Source organism: Pipra filicauda, unplaced genomic scaffold (genome assembly GCF_003945595.2).
Source record: "Pipra filicauda isolate LSUMZ 115617 unplaced genomic scaffold, ASM394559v2 scaffold37_size4185640_pilon, whole genome shotgun sequence".
Taxonomy (NCBI): Eukaryota; Metazoa; Chordata; class Aves; order Passeriformes; family Pipridae; genus Pipra; species Pipra filicauda.
Genome location: NW_024104509.1, coordinates 820,203 through 838,277, shown reverse-complemented (window position 1 = coordinate 838,277; position 18,075 = coordinate 820,203). Strand labels below are relative to the sequence as shown.

General features: G+C 40.4%; 1 protein-coding gene across 2 annotated transcripts in view; it reads left to right on the top strand.

Moving 5' to 3' along the window:
• The window catches only part of PCSK5 (proprotein convertase subtilisin/kexin type 5), a 261,077-nt gene that overhangs the window by 56,156 nt on the left and 186,846 nt on the right, over window positions 1-18,075 (top strand). The window lies entirely within an intron of this gene.

Below are 18,075 nucleotides of genomic sequence, written 5' to 3'. Positions count from 1 at the left end.
AGATTATTAGTGCAAATAGTTTAACAAGATCAGCAAATAGTTGGGAGACAGACTGACCAGGTTGGCTTCTTGATCTGTTCTCTGGGACATTCAGTTCTGGCTTCTAGATCAGCAACCTCAGAAGTGCCCAGAAAACACAAAATGGAAACCAGCACCATTTGGGAGTTGTGCCAGCTTTTTCACTGAAGTAAGAAGAAGCAATACTGAAATAATTTCCATACTTGCTTTGTGAGAGATTTTCCTGCATGTCAAAGGTTTGTTAATAAATCATATAGCAATAGCACACATTCCTCTGCCTACTTACTACAGTGATTGTATTTGCAAAGTCATATTATTCACTTCTATGTTTCAAGACTTTATTTAAAAGTGTTTTTTTTTCTTTTACTGGACAGCAACTGAGTCATGTTAAGAAACTCTGGGTGCTTGTCTGTATAATGTTCTTTGTGAAATACCATTTGTGTATAATGTTGTGTTTTTCTGAACTGCCTTCTTCTGAGTAGTTTCTGCAATTAGTAAGGAAACTAGGGAATATACATTAGGAAAGGTATTTTATCTACTTAACTAATATTTTGTAGCATTTTTAGTGTAAAGAACACTGTGCAAACATTAGGAACCCAAAAATAACCAAAAGTGCACAGCCACAGTACAGAATTGATTTTGAGGCTTGCCTATCTTGTGGTCTTATTCATAAAGAATGAACTAGTGTGACATGTTCAGTTTGCCCTGACTAGAAGCAACTCATAACCTATGAGACTTTAATGAATTTCTGACACGAACAGTTACTATATTACATCTCATTCAGGAAGCAAAAACTGGTGTTATGCTTCTGTAAGGCAATTTCCTAGCTGTTGAGTACACATGATCAAGAAGTCTGGGGGACACTTTTAAGTCATATAATTTATTTTTAGGTACTACCGTGAGGGGGAGGGAGTTGAACATAATGGTTCTTATGGGTGGGTCCCTTTCAACTTGAGATATTCCATGAGGAGTTGGTTCTATGAGGAGAGCTTGATCCATGTCAGAGGAGAAACTGGAGAACCACTATTTACCTCTAGGATGTTAGGTCTATGCGCCTCCTTACTGAAGACAGGTGCCATATAAACCCCATAGAACTGGATCATCAAAATTCCAACTTTCCTGATTCCTGCATCTGTGTTCTAACCTGTCTTCCTGTATATCACATGAGCAAATGTTGTTACTAAAATTACAAGTATGCAGAGTACTTTAGTTCTTGGTGACCCTTTTTTTACCTTAATTCATGTTCCCTTTTTTCTATGTTTTAAAAAATACCCCAACCCCACAACAACAGCAACCAACATGCCCCCCCCCCCAACAACAGAAGAAGCAAACACAGTGAGGACAGACACTTTAATAAAGTGTGTTCTGCACCACTTCATTAAACACAGGTAATCCTTGGCATTACTTGTAGCTACTTCTGATGTAATGAAATCTCTGCTATGCATTACGTCTGCTGCTTGAGCTCTGTGAAAAGGATTAACTAAGACATCATCTACATGAATTGAAACGTGGACAGAGAAATTAATATAGCCTACTTAGAAAGTGTTACAGTCCTTACATCTTGGTAAGGAATCGGTCTGCATACAGAAAACACAATACTGGAAAAAACCCCTAAGTTCTTGTAGACTACAGAATTTGGGTCTCAAGACTCAAGACCCTTTTCTGATGATGGTTTCCCAAGGCATCAGGCAAGCTTGAGGCTTTGTGTGTCACATCCTAGGACTTACAGTATCTTTGACCCTAGCATCCTATCCCCATCCTTTGCATTATCTCTTAAGACTACTTGAACTACAGAGGAAAAAGAACCCCAAACAACAAAAGAACACCAACAAAAAAATTCAAATCATCACTTAAAGAAAGAGGGATCAGAACTTTTCTTCTAACAATACTGAGAAGTTAGATTGGTTCAGCTTTCTTGAGGATCTTGACATTCAATGTATGGTATCTATCCTCTTAGTTTTAATTATTAGGTGTATTTTCTACTCTCGTGGTTTTTCTTTTTAAGACAGTTTCTGCAGTTTCCATCTGCTCCCACTTCAGATTGGTGATGAACAGTAGAAGGATGAAAGTATTGTGAAAGTGAAAGCATTCTTCTACTTTATGCCTGTCCTTTGAAAATGTTTGCCCAAACACACCATAATTGAACCCTTGTCATTGATACTGACCAGTGAGAGAGAGCAAAGATCTGAAAGATCTTTTAAACCCACTCCCATTGGGCATGAGATATGGTTTGCTCTCACTATGTCTGGCTGCTGCTGCTTTTCCAGTATTCAGAAGTTTCAAGTACTGACCTCACTATGTGAAGTAGCTTTGACCTTGTTTGGGTCTTCAAACATGCTGATAGACCATGTTATACATCATGTAAGTGTTGTAGTTTAGGTTCTCTTGTTGAATTTCCCCATGGTGCCATGGGTTTTTTGGGGGTGCTCACCGATAGCAGCATGTGCCACCAGCAGGGAACTAGCCATGGAGAGGGAGAGGAGCAGACACGGGGGAAGGGTCCCACGAGAAGTGGGAAGAATAAAAAGTGGGCAGATCCGCCTTCACTCTTTCTGACCTGGACTGCTGTTGGGAAACCGCCAGCAGCTGCGGGGGGACCTGTTTTGCGCATCCCGCACCACTCTGGAGCCGCACCCACCAGAGATGTGTTGTCTCTCACCAGAGCCCCCTACCCCACTGCCTGCCATCCTTTGCTGCACAGAGCCTGTGCCGTCCCCCTGCCCACTGCCGATTCAGAAGCAGCAGCTGTTGGCTGCTGATCAAGACCGCGGCACCTGCTCACCAGTGCTGCAGCGTCTGGAGTCGGTGAGCCCTGCCACTCTCACGGACCTTGCCCACTGCCAGCTCCAGAGCAGCAGTTTCCACCAGTCAAGACTGCAGCACCTGCCTGAACCATAGCATCCAGAGTTGCTGCATGTTTTCTCTGCCTGCTGCCCCACACTGGTTTTCCTGCTGCCTGCCATGCCGTGGAGGGAACCTGCCATTTTTCTTTGTTATTGTTTGGTTGTAGTTTTGTTCTGTTTTGTTCTCTGTTTTTAGTGAACTGTTATTCATTTCTACACTTTTGCTCGAAAGTCTCATATCAAATTTGCATAATTCGGGGGGAGGGCTTTCTATTCAATTGGAGGTCCCACTTCCCAGGCATTTAAGACATTGTCTTAAAAACAAGACAGTAAACTATAACCAATGACCCAATCTGAGGACTAATTCAACATCTGTTCTCATGAATGAGTCTACAAGGGTGGCCAAAAACACTTTGTAAGCTTGGTTTGTTACTATGCCAAGCCCTAGAAAAAGTCTTCCATTGTCTCAACATTTGAAAGACTTACACACAAGATTTATCTCACAGTCTAATAGAAAAAATAAAATGAAGGCTGAGTTATGCATCTCTTCTCAGCTCTTAGCAGGTAGAAGTTGTGCATTTTTCTTCTAGGCATTTGTCTGTAGGGGTGTGGCTAGGAAATTGATTCAAATAGAAAAATTCAATTAAAAGGAATACATGCAATGATGGTATTGAGCAGATTTCCCCCATTTCTCCTTTTGGTAGCAAGGTAGCATCCTTTTGTGATTATAGTCACACTGTGTGAAGTTGGTCAGTTAATTCATGTGTTGGTTTTTGAGGGAGAGGCAAGGAGGAAAATATTTACTGTGGATTGAAAAATTCTCAAATTGTGGTATCTATGTTAAATCCTGGCATCCATAAATTGAAGGATTATAGGTTAGCTGAGAGAAAGTGGCTGAACAGAGGAAAAAGAACAGCTGTTTTGACTGTTGATAAGTATAAAAAGAGAGATCTTTAATAATAAAGTGCTACCTGTAATGATGTTGTTAAAAAGATGATGTGCAACAAAGTATACAGTCATGTGATCAGATTCCATGCACCTCATTGGAATTAGGCATCCACCTGAATAATTTGCACATCAAGGGTAGATTTAGGCATGTTCCTAAACCTAGTGGTGTACTTTAAGGTTCTGTTGATTTTTCTCAGTGTCCTTCAATCTAACATTAATTGACTGCTAACTGGCTAATTGGTGTTTTAATAAGCCTGTTATTACATTAGTTGGTTTTGTGGATTTTTCTATGTCAAGACCTGAATCTATATAGGAATTGTCCAGGATGTCTGTGACAAGACTTTGAAATGGATCTTCAGTTGAATTAATATAAAAGCTTTATTTACTGGTATATACTTATTTAAATGTATTATATATGCAGCATCAGGGTTATAGAACCAAACCCAACTTTCTTCTTGCTTTTCTTAGAAACCTTTTTTCTTTGAAAGTTCTCATACCAATAGCAGAGCAAACACACAAACTTTTATTTTTCTGTTTTAAAGCAATCCATATATATATAGTGATGCTTATCAATTAAAATTTCTAAAATTTTGTTTCAGAAGTGACAAAAAATCTTTCCACATTTTTTTTCAAAAATGTTGTCACCCCTTCCTACATGTATATATGTTGCATTAACTTTGGCTTAAAATACACTGCATTGCTTTCCAGCTAGTCCTGAGAGATCAGAGGGGCGAGGTGTGGGCAGGCCTCATTTCTGATTAAAATCAATTCAGTGCCATAACTCTGGTGGAGTTCAATAAGAATTTGCATGAGCAGATTCACAAATAGTGCAATTAACCGTTATAGGACTATAAGTCTGGTTGAGTTCAAAAGGAACTTACACAAACAGAGATTCACCAAATAAACCACAGTTTATTGGAGCAACAAATTATAGATTCTTTCATATTGCCAGTGATACATTCACTAGACCTGCACAATATAAGTACAGCACTGTTCCCTAGTATGTGTACAAGTGTTCCCGACTATACTCCAACACGGAGGCACAAATCTTACTGAAGAGGTGTCCCTACTTTGGGGAGGACAGAGGAGCAAGCCCATTGTCTGGTCTGCAAGGTGCTTGTATTCTCATCCTCTGCCCTAGAGGATTTCAAATGCCAATTTATACTTTTGGGAGTAAAGGAGGTGAGACTGTAGTCAAATATTCTGTAACTTCCATAAGTGGTGTGGTGGACAGCCATTTGATATGTAAATGAGATACTGAGAGTAACTGGGAGATTACAAAGACTGTTGGTCTTGTGCAAAGGCAGAACAGAACACATGACAAGTTAGTATCAGTCCTTCTTCCACCTGGGTCATTGTGGCACTAAGGGTCATCCTCCGCCTGATAACCTATCACCCCATCAGCAGTCTGTCATACTCGTGGTAATTCCTTATCCACACAGTTCATGAAATATCTCATAGCTGTAGGCTTTGTTCCTCCAAAATGTCTAAAGGGGAAAAAAGTTCAAAATATCATCTAATTTGAATGTTTCATGTCAATTCTGTGCTTATATCTCCACAGCTACTCATGTTTGGACAGACAGGTTCATTTGAGTAGCTTGTTGCCTCTCTAAAGAGATAGTGAATAGATCCCTGCTCATTGCAGAGAGGTTGAACTAGATGACCTCTTCCAACCCAACACAATCTATGATTCCCTTTTGACATTATTGCTTTGCATATATAATTGAGTTTTAGTCATAGTAATTAATGTTTTCGCATGTATTTAGAGTGGATTTATTCATTATATGCTTATATTTAAGCCGACCCAGGCCGCCCCCGGAATGTGTGCTTTGTGGCGGTGCGGGCCCAGGCCGCCCCCGGAACGCGTGCTTCACGGTGGCGTGGCCCCGGGCCGCCCCTGGAACGTGTGCTTCGCAGCGGTGCGGGCCCAGGCTACCCCCAGAACGCATGCTTTGCAGCGACGCTGCCCCAGGCCGCCCCTGGGTGCGTGCGCAGTGGCGCGGTGTAACAGTTCGTTTGGATACATGTCCGGAATAAAGACAAGTGCCAGAAATATTCAAACACACAAAATCTCTTTTATTACAGTGAGAATAATAATAGTAATAATAAACTTAGCAAGAGGAATTAAAAACTAAAAGAAAGGATACAAAATAACTACTTTATCAGGTGGCATTAAAACAAATACTACGAACAGCATTTAATACAGTATTAACTAGTGAAAAGGGATACCAAAAAAGGATTTTAACACAATATTATGGATAACACGATATTGGTTAATAAAAAGGGAAATTAAAGGAAAAATACTATAAACATAAAAGGGGAATTAAAGGAACACTAAAAGGGTATTTAAAAAGTTTGTTCTCTCAGTTGCTTCCTATCAAAAAACTGTGCTTACCCACACAGACAGGCCAGGGCTGTCAGGACCTGCAGCAGCTGGTCGGTGCCCGTGCTTAGTGGGCGTCCCCACGGAGCAACACAGTCTCGGTGGTAGGATGAGTATCGCTCAACTCAGCAGTCCCGACACCCCATTTTTATCAGTTCCACATTACACTATGTAGGGCCAGTACGCAGTATAAGGTGATGCCTGAATGGCAGCCAAACACCACCTAATCATTACCTAATGGCAACAGTTTGCACATGCCCTACTCGTAGGGCAAGGGGTGAGCGACCCCTGCCCACATAGTCTTCCTCCCATCATCATCTTTCTCACCCCTATGTATGACCTCTACCATTGTGTTTCAAGGGTAGATGTATCTATCTTGCAGTATGTAGCAAAACCAAGGAAGAACTCAGCTCTGATAATAGGACATATCAAGCTGACTTGCTAAAAAGCACAATGGACGTTACAATTAGCTTTTGCCATGAAGTTACATTGTACCATACTCTAGCTGGTTTCACATCCTAATATGATTCCTTTCTCACGCCTCTATGCTCCATTGATCATCTAATTCAAAAGTACCCCCCTTACATGCGGTCCGGCCCCGAGCGCTGGGCCCAGCCCCGGGCGCAAAAAGGAGCGAGAGAATGGGAGCTTTGCCTGTGCGGACAGTGCCATCGTGGGAGTTGAGAAGGGAGCCCTGGAACACACAGAAGAGAAGGACAACTCTAAACCCGGGGCAGATTGAGCTCATTCAGCCCTGTAAGGTCGTCCGTCTAAGAGAAGGTCACTCTAAACAAACCTACGTCCTGAGGACCTCGCTGCCACCGTCCAAGCTCGCTTGACCCCGGCAGATGAACCTCAGGATTAAAGGGTGGGCTCAGTTCAGCGCACACTGTGTCTCACCTAAAAAATCCATTGCACAGGCTCAAAGGCCTTACCCACATTTGCAAAGCCCTGTATCACCAACACGCTTGTAACAAATGTGGGTAGAGACCTTTCCCAAATCTTCGTTCAAAAAGACTGGCCATGATGATGATGATATTTAAGCCAGCATGAAACTGCATAAGCTGAAGCTTTCTCTCAAAGGATTTGAATATAGTCAAATGGCAGAAAAAAGTTTATTTCTCCCGTATCATACTCCTTACTGAGGCTTCTGTGGAGTTCTTGACACAGAATTGCTTTAGTCCCAGCAGAGATGCTTTAGAGCCAGCATCAGGATCTGAACTCCTCTGGTTAATTCTCTGATTTGATTGAGCATTGTCTTAATGATTAACTATTAAAAATCTTACACCTTTTAGTTGCATATTTATCTTGCTCTGTACTTGTTAGGGCATTCTCTACTAGATTAAATAAATACTTGGCCTTCAAAAATATCATCTCTGTTGAGTTACTTGCATGCTGCGATCAAGTCGTGTCTTCACCTGTCAGATACAATAAGTTCTTTGAGCTTGTTAAAAATCTCTGTAAGTTGTGTTTACAGCACTTATTTCAGAAAACAAGCATCAAGAAAACAAGCAACAACTCATTGCTCATTTTCCAATAACATCCTTTGTGAAACATCAGTACAGTGATACATGTTTCAACCACTACTGTGTTTCTGTACACTCTCATTTTATGCCTTGCACTCTCAATCAACTACAGGGCATAATTTTGTATATGATTTTCTATACAATTATGTTACAAATACACTGTCTCAGTCTGAAGGGACTGGAATGTTTGCTAAAGAGGATGAGATATGAGATAAACCAAACTTCTCTCTCTCAGCAATTGTAAATTCAAAATTAAGGGACTTTAATCGAGGAAGTGTGGAAAAACCAGAAGAAATAACAACCCTTTATTAAAAGATATATGGATGTTGGCAAAAACAGTAACAGAATACAAAAAAAACTAGACAGTAGTCCTGTACCCAAAAGTCCCCTTCAGAAAAAAAAAAAAAAACAACAAAAAAAACCCAAACCAAACCAAACAAACAAAAAAAGTCTGAATGAATACTTCTCTGTACTTTAGCACAGTCCTAATCGTGGCCTGCAGGGGGGCCGCTGTTGGGCTCTGGTGGTCACCACGCAAGGAGGGGGTCTGGGGGGTGGTCTCGGATCACAGGAGAAGCCGAAAGGAAAACGGAGACCCTTCCCCCCAGTGGGAGAAGGGCAGAAGGAAAAAAAGCAGTCCGCCCTCAATGGGACTCACTGTTGTTCTGAGATGACGGTGTTCCAAGACTCTCCCCTTCTCTCCCAGCAAGCACAGACCTCTCTGAGGAAAAACCCAAGAGGTCCCGGCTGGAGTGGCGAGGCAGTGGTGGTGCAAGGCCGGTGGTCAGGCCTCACCAGGACAAAAGAACCAGAAAGACTGGCTCCCAGGCTTTTCCTCCAGAAATGCCCGGACACAGTCCCTGTCTCCGTCCTGGTGAGAGAACTTAGCCGTCTGCCCTCTCCTCCCTAAGAGCGGCCAGCTACCCCCAAAATCTCAAACTCCTTTCCGCCCTTACTCCAGCCTTCGAGTGGGCCATTAGCTAGGAATGCAGCTCAGCTGGCTATACCTTTTGTAAAGTTAATAACCTCCCCTTCCCCCTTCCCATTCCAACTCCATTTTTTCTTACAGTGAAGCAGGGAAAGAAAAATTCACCTCTCAGATTTATAACCTATAACACACACCTTCACCTTCATAAGTGATCCAGATCACTGTCTCTGTTGCTATCCATACTTTCCACTCTACTAACTTTTCTGTCATCAGATTTGAGAATGTGCTATATAAGAACATAGTTTCATCTTTCCTGAACTACAAGGAAGCACTGGAGCCTCCTAAGATTTGAGACATAATAATTGTGCATGGTAAGTAACATTTCCTTAAAGAAAATGACTAAAACTGTATGTTAAGCCATCATAATGGATTCAAAATACAAACTGTTATGTCACATCTTCTGTTAGCTTACTTATGAGTGACTATGTTATTAAATGCTTACAGATTCATACTTAGTCTCTAATGGATCCAGGGATCTCACTGCAGTTTTAAAATAAGCAAAAACATTTTTGTAACGTGGTTTGTTTCTATGGTAGAACATAGTAGTTGAAAAAAAACAAGTAGTTTACTGGAGGTCCATTATATTTCCCTGAGAATGCCCCCTTTTACTTGGAAGAGCATTTCTAACTTTGCAATGTATTTTTGCACACATTCATTTTAAAATAGTATTTCCAGTTAAGCAGAAGAGTCAGTAGGAGAAACAAAACGAGGAAAAAGAAGATCCATTTACCTCTCAGTTTTGAAAATGGAGTAAGCTGAGAGTCAGAAGGCCAACTGACAGGAATCACAGAAGATATGCATAACGATGGTGGGAATGACAAGGGAGAACGCAGAGAGCATTGTAACATAAGAAATACAAAGAGCAGTTTGTAACTGTAGTACCGGGAAAATTGATTTTATATGCAAGTGGGAGAAGTTCCTTCATGGCACTGCTGCAGTCAATGCCATCTATGTGTCTTTAGTAATAAAGTCAGTTGTTTAGTAGCAGCTCCCCAAGTCCCTAAAGTCCTTTTACTAGATATTGGTCTGTGTTCCGTTCTCTGTAAAAAGTGTGCAAATATGTTGGATTTCTCCAGAACCTTTCTGCAATATCTGTATTTTCTGAGATAGCTTGAATCCTGATACTCTGATGGGATTTCCTGTAAGACACTGCAATTTTGGCAACATTTTTAACTTCGCTGTCTATTTTACACAACTCTTCGTGCACAGCTGTGTCATATATCTCTAGACTAACCTTCTTCAGCATGGCAGAAGAACTTTAAAATTTAATCAGCTGAAATTTAGTCAAATTTCCTGAGACAGTAGGAAGAGTAATTGTGTGATACTTCCTTGTTGTCCTAGTTAGAGCAGCTGGGACCGATTCACCACTGGATGGGTATAGCCCAAAACTGTGTATTCTATGGCCCTCCATGCCATTTCCCAGAAACTGTTGTCGGGGGGGGGAGGGGGGGGCTGCCTGGGGGATGCCTGGGGGGATGCCTGGGGGATGTTCCTGTCCTCATACCCTTTTATGGAATTCCCCACTCTGAGCATCCTCATACCCTTTTATGGAATTCCCTGCTCTGAGGGAAGGATTGACCATTCCTTTTATGGAATTCCCCGCTCTGAGGGAAGGATTGACCATTCCTGCCTGAACTGGAGAATATATAAACCTGGAGTTTCAGAACCTTTCTACCACTCGTGGGATCCAGAGGAAGACGGCAGCTCGCTGCTCTCAACCAGCCTGAGACCAACACCCTCCACTGGACTGCAATCACCACTTTTGACCAGACTGCAACAGCTCTCCCACCAGCAGGTTTTTCCCCTCTCTCTTTACTTTGGACTCAAGGGGGGGCCCAAGGAACACCACTTGGTTCATGCCCCAGGGTGCTGGGTTATACATTTGGGTTTTGTGGGTTAAAACCAATTGTTTGTTTGTATAATTGTACTTACTGTATTATTTTAATAAATTGTTATTCTGACTTATAATCTCTCCTTTGAGTTGAGTTCATTTCCCCTGCTGGTTAACTCTTAAACCAGCACACTTGTCTTATGCAAAACTTTTGGGTTTGTTTTTTTTTTTTTTGTTTTTGAATAGCTTTTCCCTTCCCAGGTCTCCTTAGATTTCTCTAGGTTGGGTCTCTCATTTCTGCAGTATGATCTCGTCTGCAAAATGTAACTAGCCACCCCCTCTGGTGGTTTGGCCGTATCTTCCCAGGTTTCTCTTACATTACACAGTGGGCCTTGCATTCATGAACCATAGCGTGGTGAAGAGCCCATTGGTGCCTACAGCACTTACTTCCCTATAGGCAAACTAAAATAGCAGCCATTTATCTTAGTCTGATTCTCTACTATTGATGAAGTTGCACAGCATGCATTTCCAGTGTTAGATTAAACATTTCTATAAGGCAGTCTAAGGAAGGTATGAAGTGATTTTTATACTTCTGTCTCAAGAGAGTAGTTTCAAGAGCAAAAGGTTTGTCCTCTGGCAAGTTATAATCTCCTGTAGTATACCAACCCAGCAAATAATGGGACCAAGGGTACAATAGCCTGATGGCTTTTTATGGTTCTTGGGGAAAAGGCTTCTAGGTATCAAGTAGCAGAGATGTTTACTGCTGAACTGAAGGTGCTGTGAAACAGTTCCAGCCTCAGGAATGCCACATGCCTACAACAGGGAAAAACTCCTTCTCCATTACTAACAATGGAAGATGGGGCTGTCATCATATTCTGACCTATAAGTGCCCTGCATTTCCTAACCACTTCTGTTCCTTGAGACATGCATCTTTCCTTCAGCCTACTAAATAAGTCCTGTTGTCTCACATCCCTCCCTCTCATTGTCCCTCATCCCTCCCTCTCATTCTCCCTCTCTCCCTCATTGTCCCCCCAGGACGTTCCACCATTAACACCAGATGTCACCAGGCTATTGCCTCATGGTGGGCAATGGTCCCTCAGAGGGACCAGACCACAACATAAAACAGAAAAAATAGGACTGCATTAGTGCAACAGTCCTTAAAAGTTAGGTACAAGCAGTCAGAGCCATGGCCCATGTAGAAAGAAGTGATATTAGACGAAATTGCAGCTGGGAGAGAAACTTTGCTGTCTGAAGACTAGAAGTGGAGGGGTTCCCACTCCTAAAAAGAGTGTGCTGTCATCAGCCTGTGGGACATGGACATACAGGGCTTCCCTGAATTAGCTGGTATTTAAACCACTACACAGTTTACAGAAAAAAACAGCATTATTGACTTTTAAAAAGTGCCAGCGATGAAAAAGTGATGGAATTGTCTTGAATAAAAATTTAACACATTATGAATTTTTCTATTTTTGTTAAGAATAACAGTTTAATCAGAGCCAAAGAGTAACATTTATGAGCTCCTTATTTTTCACTGTAAAATCCAATATATATGGGCTTGTAAATTATTCTTGTCTCACTATAGCCATCAGATATTTTCTAATACTAATTTGCTGTTCGCCTTCATTGTTTAAACAAGCAAAAGTAATATATGTCTGTGATTGTTTTATTTGTCTCTAATTATATTTTTTTGTTAATGAATCAATAACGCTTAAGGACCAAATTAATCTCTGAAATAAATTAGATTAACCCTCTGAAGTTGCACAAGCAATAAATTGGTGTTTAATATGATGCAGTGTTGAAATATTTCTCTTGATATACACAGATAAAAAAAAAGTAGTAATTCAGTAAAGCATGACTCCAGAAGTCAGATATAATAAGTGCAAAATAATCTTTTATTTGAGATGAATCAGACTTTATATTATCTGCCCACTCCTGTTAGAGCTTACAAACATAGTGTGTGGCAACAATCAGAAATTATTTAAAGATGTAACTCAAGAAAATACTTTTCCCATGCAGTTAGCAACTACTGTTTATCATGCACTAAGTATCAGATTATGTCTGAAAAAAATAAAAAAAAAATTCTACAAATATACCTTCTCCTTCTAAAAATCCTTATTTCATCTTCTGTTTTTTGATAAAAAAATAAAAAATGTGAGAAATACTTTTTTAAAGAAACATTATTTTAATATTTAGAAAATGTAACTTTCAGGTGCTTACTCTAGAGAAGCCAAAAAATCATTTCATTAGTTCACATTGTCTTTACAGGACAAGAAGCTCTTCAAAACCTGTTATCATGATTTCTATTACATTACACGAGCCATTTTAAAAAGGAGCCTACCTTTCCAACTTTCTCAGTTACAACCCTGCTTGCTTCTTTCATTCCACTTTAAAATTGGATCCCATAAAGAACATAATAAAAAAGATATTATTTCTCTTTTTTTGCAGGAAAAAAGAATAACTGACAGGTTTTAACTTAAAACTGCTCAAACCTGTACCTCAGAAAGCTGAATGTAGCATTAGGATGTCTCCTCTACTAAAAAACTTATAAACTTTTCTGCCTGTGCATTTGCCTGGACCAGCGAAGAGTGCCAAATGCTGCACATTGCATTCCCTTCAAACAAGAGATAGATGATCACTTCTTTAACTCCACAAAATGTCAGAATCTGCCTTGTGTGTCCCCTTTCTCTCTGCTTGTGTTGATCAAAGTCAAGCCATAGGTCCTTGATTGTCCTTCCTCTATGAGTGGTCTTGTGCAACTTCTGCCCTCTCCATGCTTGCAGGTTAGTAGCTGATGTAACACCCTAATGTAGAGAACGTGACTGTAGTATTCTTGTTTCTGTCTGTGCTGAAGACCATTTAATTACTACTCTAATGAAACCAGACTTTGTTGTTGTTTTTGTTGCTCGTGTTCTTCTCAATACACAATGAGTCTATCTTTTCTAATCCCTGACTGGGTACTAGTATTTCAGAGCTTTCCTGGGATCAGAAGCATAGTTCCACTAAATGGGATCCAAGATTTGTCAAACTCACAATTGGTCTTTAAAATTGTGTCTTTCATCTTATTGTGTTTCTCTGTATCTCCTTACGTATTGACTAAATCTTGTCAAAGAAGTCCTTGTAACTCAAAAACCACAGGAAATCATTGCAAGGTACTTCATGAAGACTTCAGAGAGCACAATATGCCATTTCTGAGACTGCATGCCACAGGATTAGAAACTTCTGTTTCAACTCTGTTTTTATAGACTAACAGGCATTGGAAAAGACAGAACAGAATTTTAGTCATTGTTATAGTAATTTGATTTTAATATCTGGAATTGAAAAATATTTTGACCATTGATATGTTACTTGGTTTTTCAGTTTTCAGTTCTGTTCCTGATCCCTAACTGAATACACCAAGACTCCAACCACAAAAATTAGTGCAACAGACAAGAAGCATTAGGATAATGATAGTGGCCATAGGCTAGTTTCACAAAATAGCTATGAGAGTCCAAGCCCATGTCTGATACTGAGTTCAACATGCAAACTTCAGAAAACCTTTCTAATATTGTCTGCTTGTTAATTGCAAAAAGGCAGGCTTCCAAATTGTCTGTCAAAAGATATCAAAGATACATCTAGAGTAAGAGAGATTTTTTCTTTTTATGTCTATAAGCCTTGAATTTCAAGTATAAGAAATGTTAAACATTTGAAATTTTTCATACAATGTCCTTCTTCCTTCCTGTCTGTACTTCAAGCGTCTTCCACCCTTGCACGTAGTTTCGATTAAATACCAATGATTGTATCATTAATGTTTTCCATTTAAACAGTCCAAAGAAAAACATCATCCTTTGAATGCCTTTTAAAAATCTCAATATAATTACTCTACGTAACTGGGCGAGAGATTGTTTATTCCTTTTGATGGTATTCTCCAGGCAATAGATGACAACAATGTATGTTGAAATAGTGCTGACTTAATCCAGTTGCCTAGTTATGGTACTAATGCAGGAAATTTCTCAGTTATTTTATCTGTTTTGAGAGGGGAAAAATTCAGTAGAATAATCTGTTTTATACTGTTACCTTTAAAATTCAGAAAACAACAGTTCAAAGATTAACTGATCTAATAAAATCTTCCAACCACTCTGTATTTGTACGGTATCATGACAAGGTTTAGTTTGATTCTAAAAAAGAAAATAGGAAAATGAGCCATAAAATTGAGTACTTGCCCATTGGTACAAAATTCAGTCACTCTGGATCACATAACTTTTGTTATCATGACAGATATTTAATATTTTTTATTTGGATAACACTGTAATTGAAACAGTACTTCCAAATTAATTAAGAAACAGCCTTCTGCTAACACTGTGATAATGTAATTTGGATTGGTGGTAAAGAAGCAGCATGTGGTTAAAGAAAAATTATGTAATGGAATCCAGAAAATTTCCTTACAGGAAATGTTTTTTGAAGGAAAGAGGAGTTTTAACCCAACCCAGCAACTAAGCACCATGCAGTAGCTCGCTCACTCATTCACCAGTGGGATCGGGGAGAGGACTGGAAGGATAAAAGCAAGAAAACTCATGTGTCAAGATAAAAAACAGTTTAATAAGGAAAACTAAAGCTGGACACACTAGCAAAACAAAACAGGGAATTCATTCACCACTTCCCAAGTGTTCAGCCATCTCCAGGACAGCAGGCCTCCATCATGTGTAACATTGACTTGGGAAGACAAATGCCATGAACTCAGAACGTTTCCCCCTTTGTGCTTCCCCCCCCAGCTCTATGTGCTGAGCATGACACCCTGTGGTCTGGAATATCCTTTTTGTCAGTTGCGGTCAGCTGTCCCATCTGTGTCGCCTTCGAACTTCTTGCCCATCCCCAGCCTCCTCACTGAGGGATTGGTGTGAGGAGAAAAAAAGGCCTTGGCTCTGATAAGCACTGCTAAACAATTACAAAAACATCCCTGTTTTATCAACACTGTGTTCATCAAAAGTCCAAAACACAGAATCATACTAGACGTTGTGAAGAGAATTAACTCTATCCCAGCCAAAACCAGTACAAGGAGACAGGAAAGAGTGCAAGAGAAACTGAGTAATAGATGTCATCTTAGGTGCTGTTCAATGTGGAATGGCATATTTATACCATATTAGATAGTTCTTAAAGAGTAATTGCACTCCAAGATTTAAAGTGTTCCTGATTAAAGACAAATCTGAGTGCTTTGAAAGGAAAGTGCCCATTCTCATTTATCTGGAGAAAATCAGACACCAATCTGGAGGAAGGTATAGTTTGTGGTTAAAATGTGGGAATCTGAGATCAGATGTTGAACTAAACAAAAGGGGCATTTCAGTGGTAAAAGACAGTATTGGAAGAGAAAAACAAGGCTAGAAACAGGCAGAAAAAACCATAAATAATTGGTAGGAGGAAGAGAAGTAGGGAACAGAGGGGAAAAAAAGCCAAAGATGCTATTTTAAATAGGATGTGAGAAGAAGTTAGGTATTTTAACCATAGTTACCGAACTCTTCATCTACTGTTGAACTGCTCCCATTTGGATGCTTCTCTGCTGCCTTTGCGTTTTGTATCTGTATGTTACATATGCTGTGATCCAAAGTTATGAGTGGGCCCACAGTTAAATCTGCTTTACCCCTGCAATTTCTTTAATGCAGAAAGATTTTGTTTAAACTAGATTTCTGCCCAGTCTTGGAGCAGAGCAAGACAACTTAAATATCAGTTTGACCTCGTGTGTCTGAGAGAATCATCAGAGCACACAGTAAAGCAAGAGATGTGTCTTGTGTTTGTCTTCATGCGTGTAGCAAAGCCCCCTTTGGTTACCACCACAAAAGTAGAAGTTCATGTAAGGAGAGTGAATGGACTCATTAAGGGAAATAGGGGTGACCTCATGGAGATCCAAAGTGCTTGCAAGGGAATGGGTATTAAAACATGCATATGCTTGCTCAGCCTGTGTGGTTTAGCTGGCATGGAAGCAAAATAACAAGTTCATCCCATAGGAAGAGAGGACAAGACAGTGAGCAAAGGGTCATTTGGCATTTCAGAGAAGGGGATAAAAAGGCACAGTGTCATGGCCCAGTAAACCTGACTGGAGGTCAGAGCCAGCAGTGCTGATTGCCTGTCGTAGCTCACTCTTGAGTGTACCCTATGGCTGGAGGCTGGTGCTTCCACCTTCTTGTCTCCTTGTCTTAACATCAGCAAAATGTGAGGGATGATATTAATACTTTTGCAGGTATTTTCTGATACTTACTTTAGTAACATTTTGAAAAAGACATAGGTACTCGGAAACATTAAATTAATTTAACCATCTTGTTTGTGCATTAGAAATCCTCATGTGTACAGCCATTACACTGAGTGTAGAGATGGCGGATTTAGACTGTAACTAATTTCGTAAAACCAGCAGCATGAGCATTTCCAAGCAAGACAGAGAACAGAAGTGTTAAGAATGACCTACACATTCCTTGGAACTGGTCTCTGAAGTCCTTCAGGCTCCTTTGTGTGGGGATAAATAGACAGAGACAGACAGATATTTGAAGGCACAAGGGAAAGACCATGAGAGAGACTTTATGCTCTGTACATATATATATGTGTATGTGTACGCATAGTGCCTAATATATAATCTTGCTTTAGTAATAGCAAATAACCACTCTTAAATCATCTGGTTCGAGTGGTAAAGTGGAGAAAAAGGAGGGGGAAAATTATGACTTAATAGTAATCTGATGTCAATTTGCACGTAGGATGTCTAACAGTTCTTCAGTGTGCTCACATTTGGGAGAAGACGGGAAGACTAAATCAAGGTGGAGTGCACCCCTTGGAATGTATTTGTACTCCTTATATAATGTAGAGTGACAAGACATGATGAGGCTAAAGTGGGGACATCAGGCAGTGGGGCAGGAAGTGAGATGGAGCATGCTCTGTGGCCACTGTTGCTACGATGTTTCTTTTTAAATTTTTTTTCTTCCTCCCACCCTTTGCCTTTCCCCTTCTCTGCACCCCATCTCTTTTATGTTTTTGCCTGTTGCTGTGTCTGAGCCTGGAGAAGCTAAAGGAAAGCAGTACTGATGAGGGGCTCCCTGAACTCACTTCACCAGGTGGGCCTCTGCATCTGGGTTAGAGTCACTAATGAGGTGTTACAAATACCTGGGGGTCATGTCTCATTGCCACAGCAAGCCAGGTTTCTTCACGTGGGCTGGGTGCATTCATGTCAAGGAGGAGACTTCCAGTTTTAATGGACCCTAAACTTACTTTCTCCACCACACTGGACTTCATTGCTCTGAAAGCCGTACCCCAGGCTGCTTTCAATCTACACTATCCACAATTCATCCAACCCCCTAAGTTGCAAGTTTTTCAGAGTGTTGTTTTTGTTACAGGTTCTTAACTGCTCCTTATCTCCTACTGATACTGCGAAAAACCTGCCAAAAGCCTTCTTTTTACATGGAAACTAATCTGGATTAGTTTCCAAACTGTCTGTCTAAATTGTACAGCACGTAAGCTCCAAAAAGCAAGGGGTTTTTTTCATGACCATGTTTGTACAGGCATTTGTCTACTTTTATCCACATATG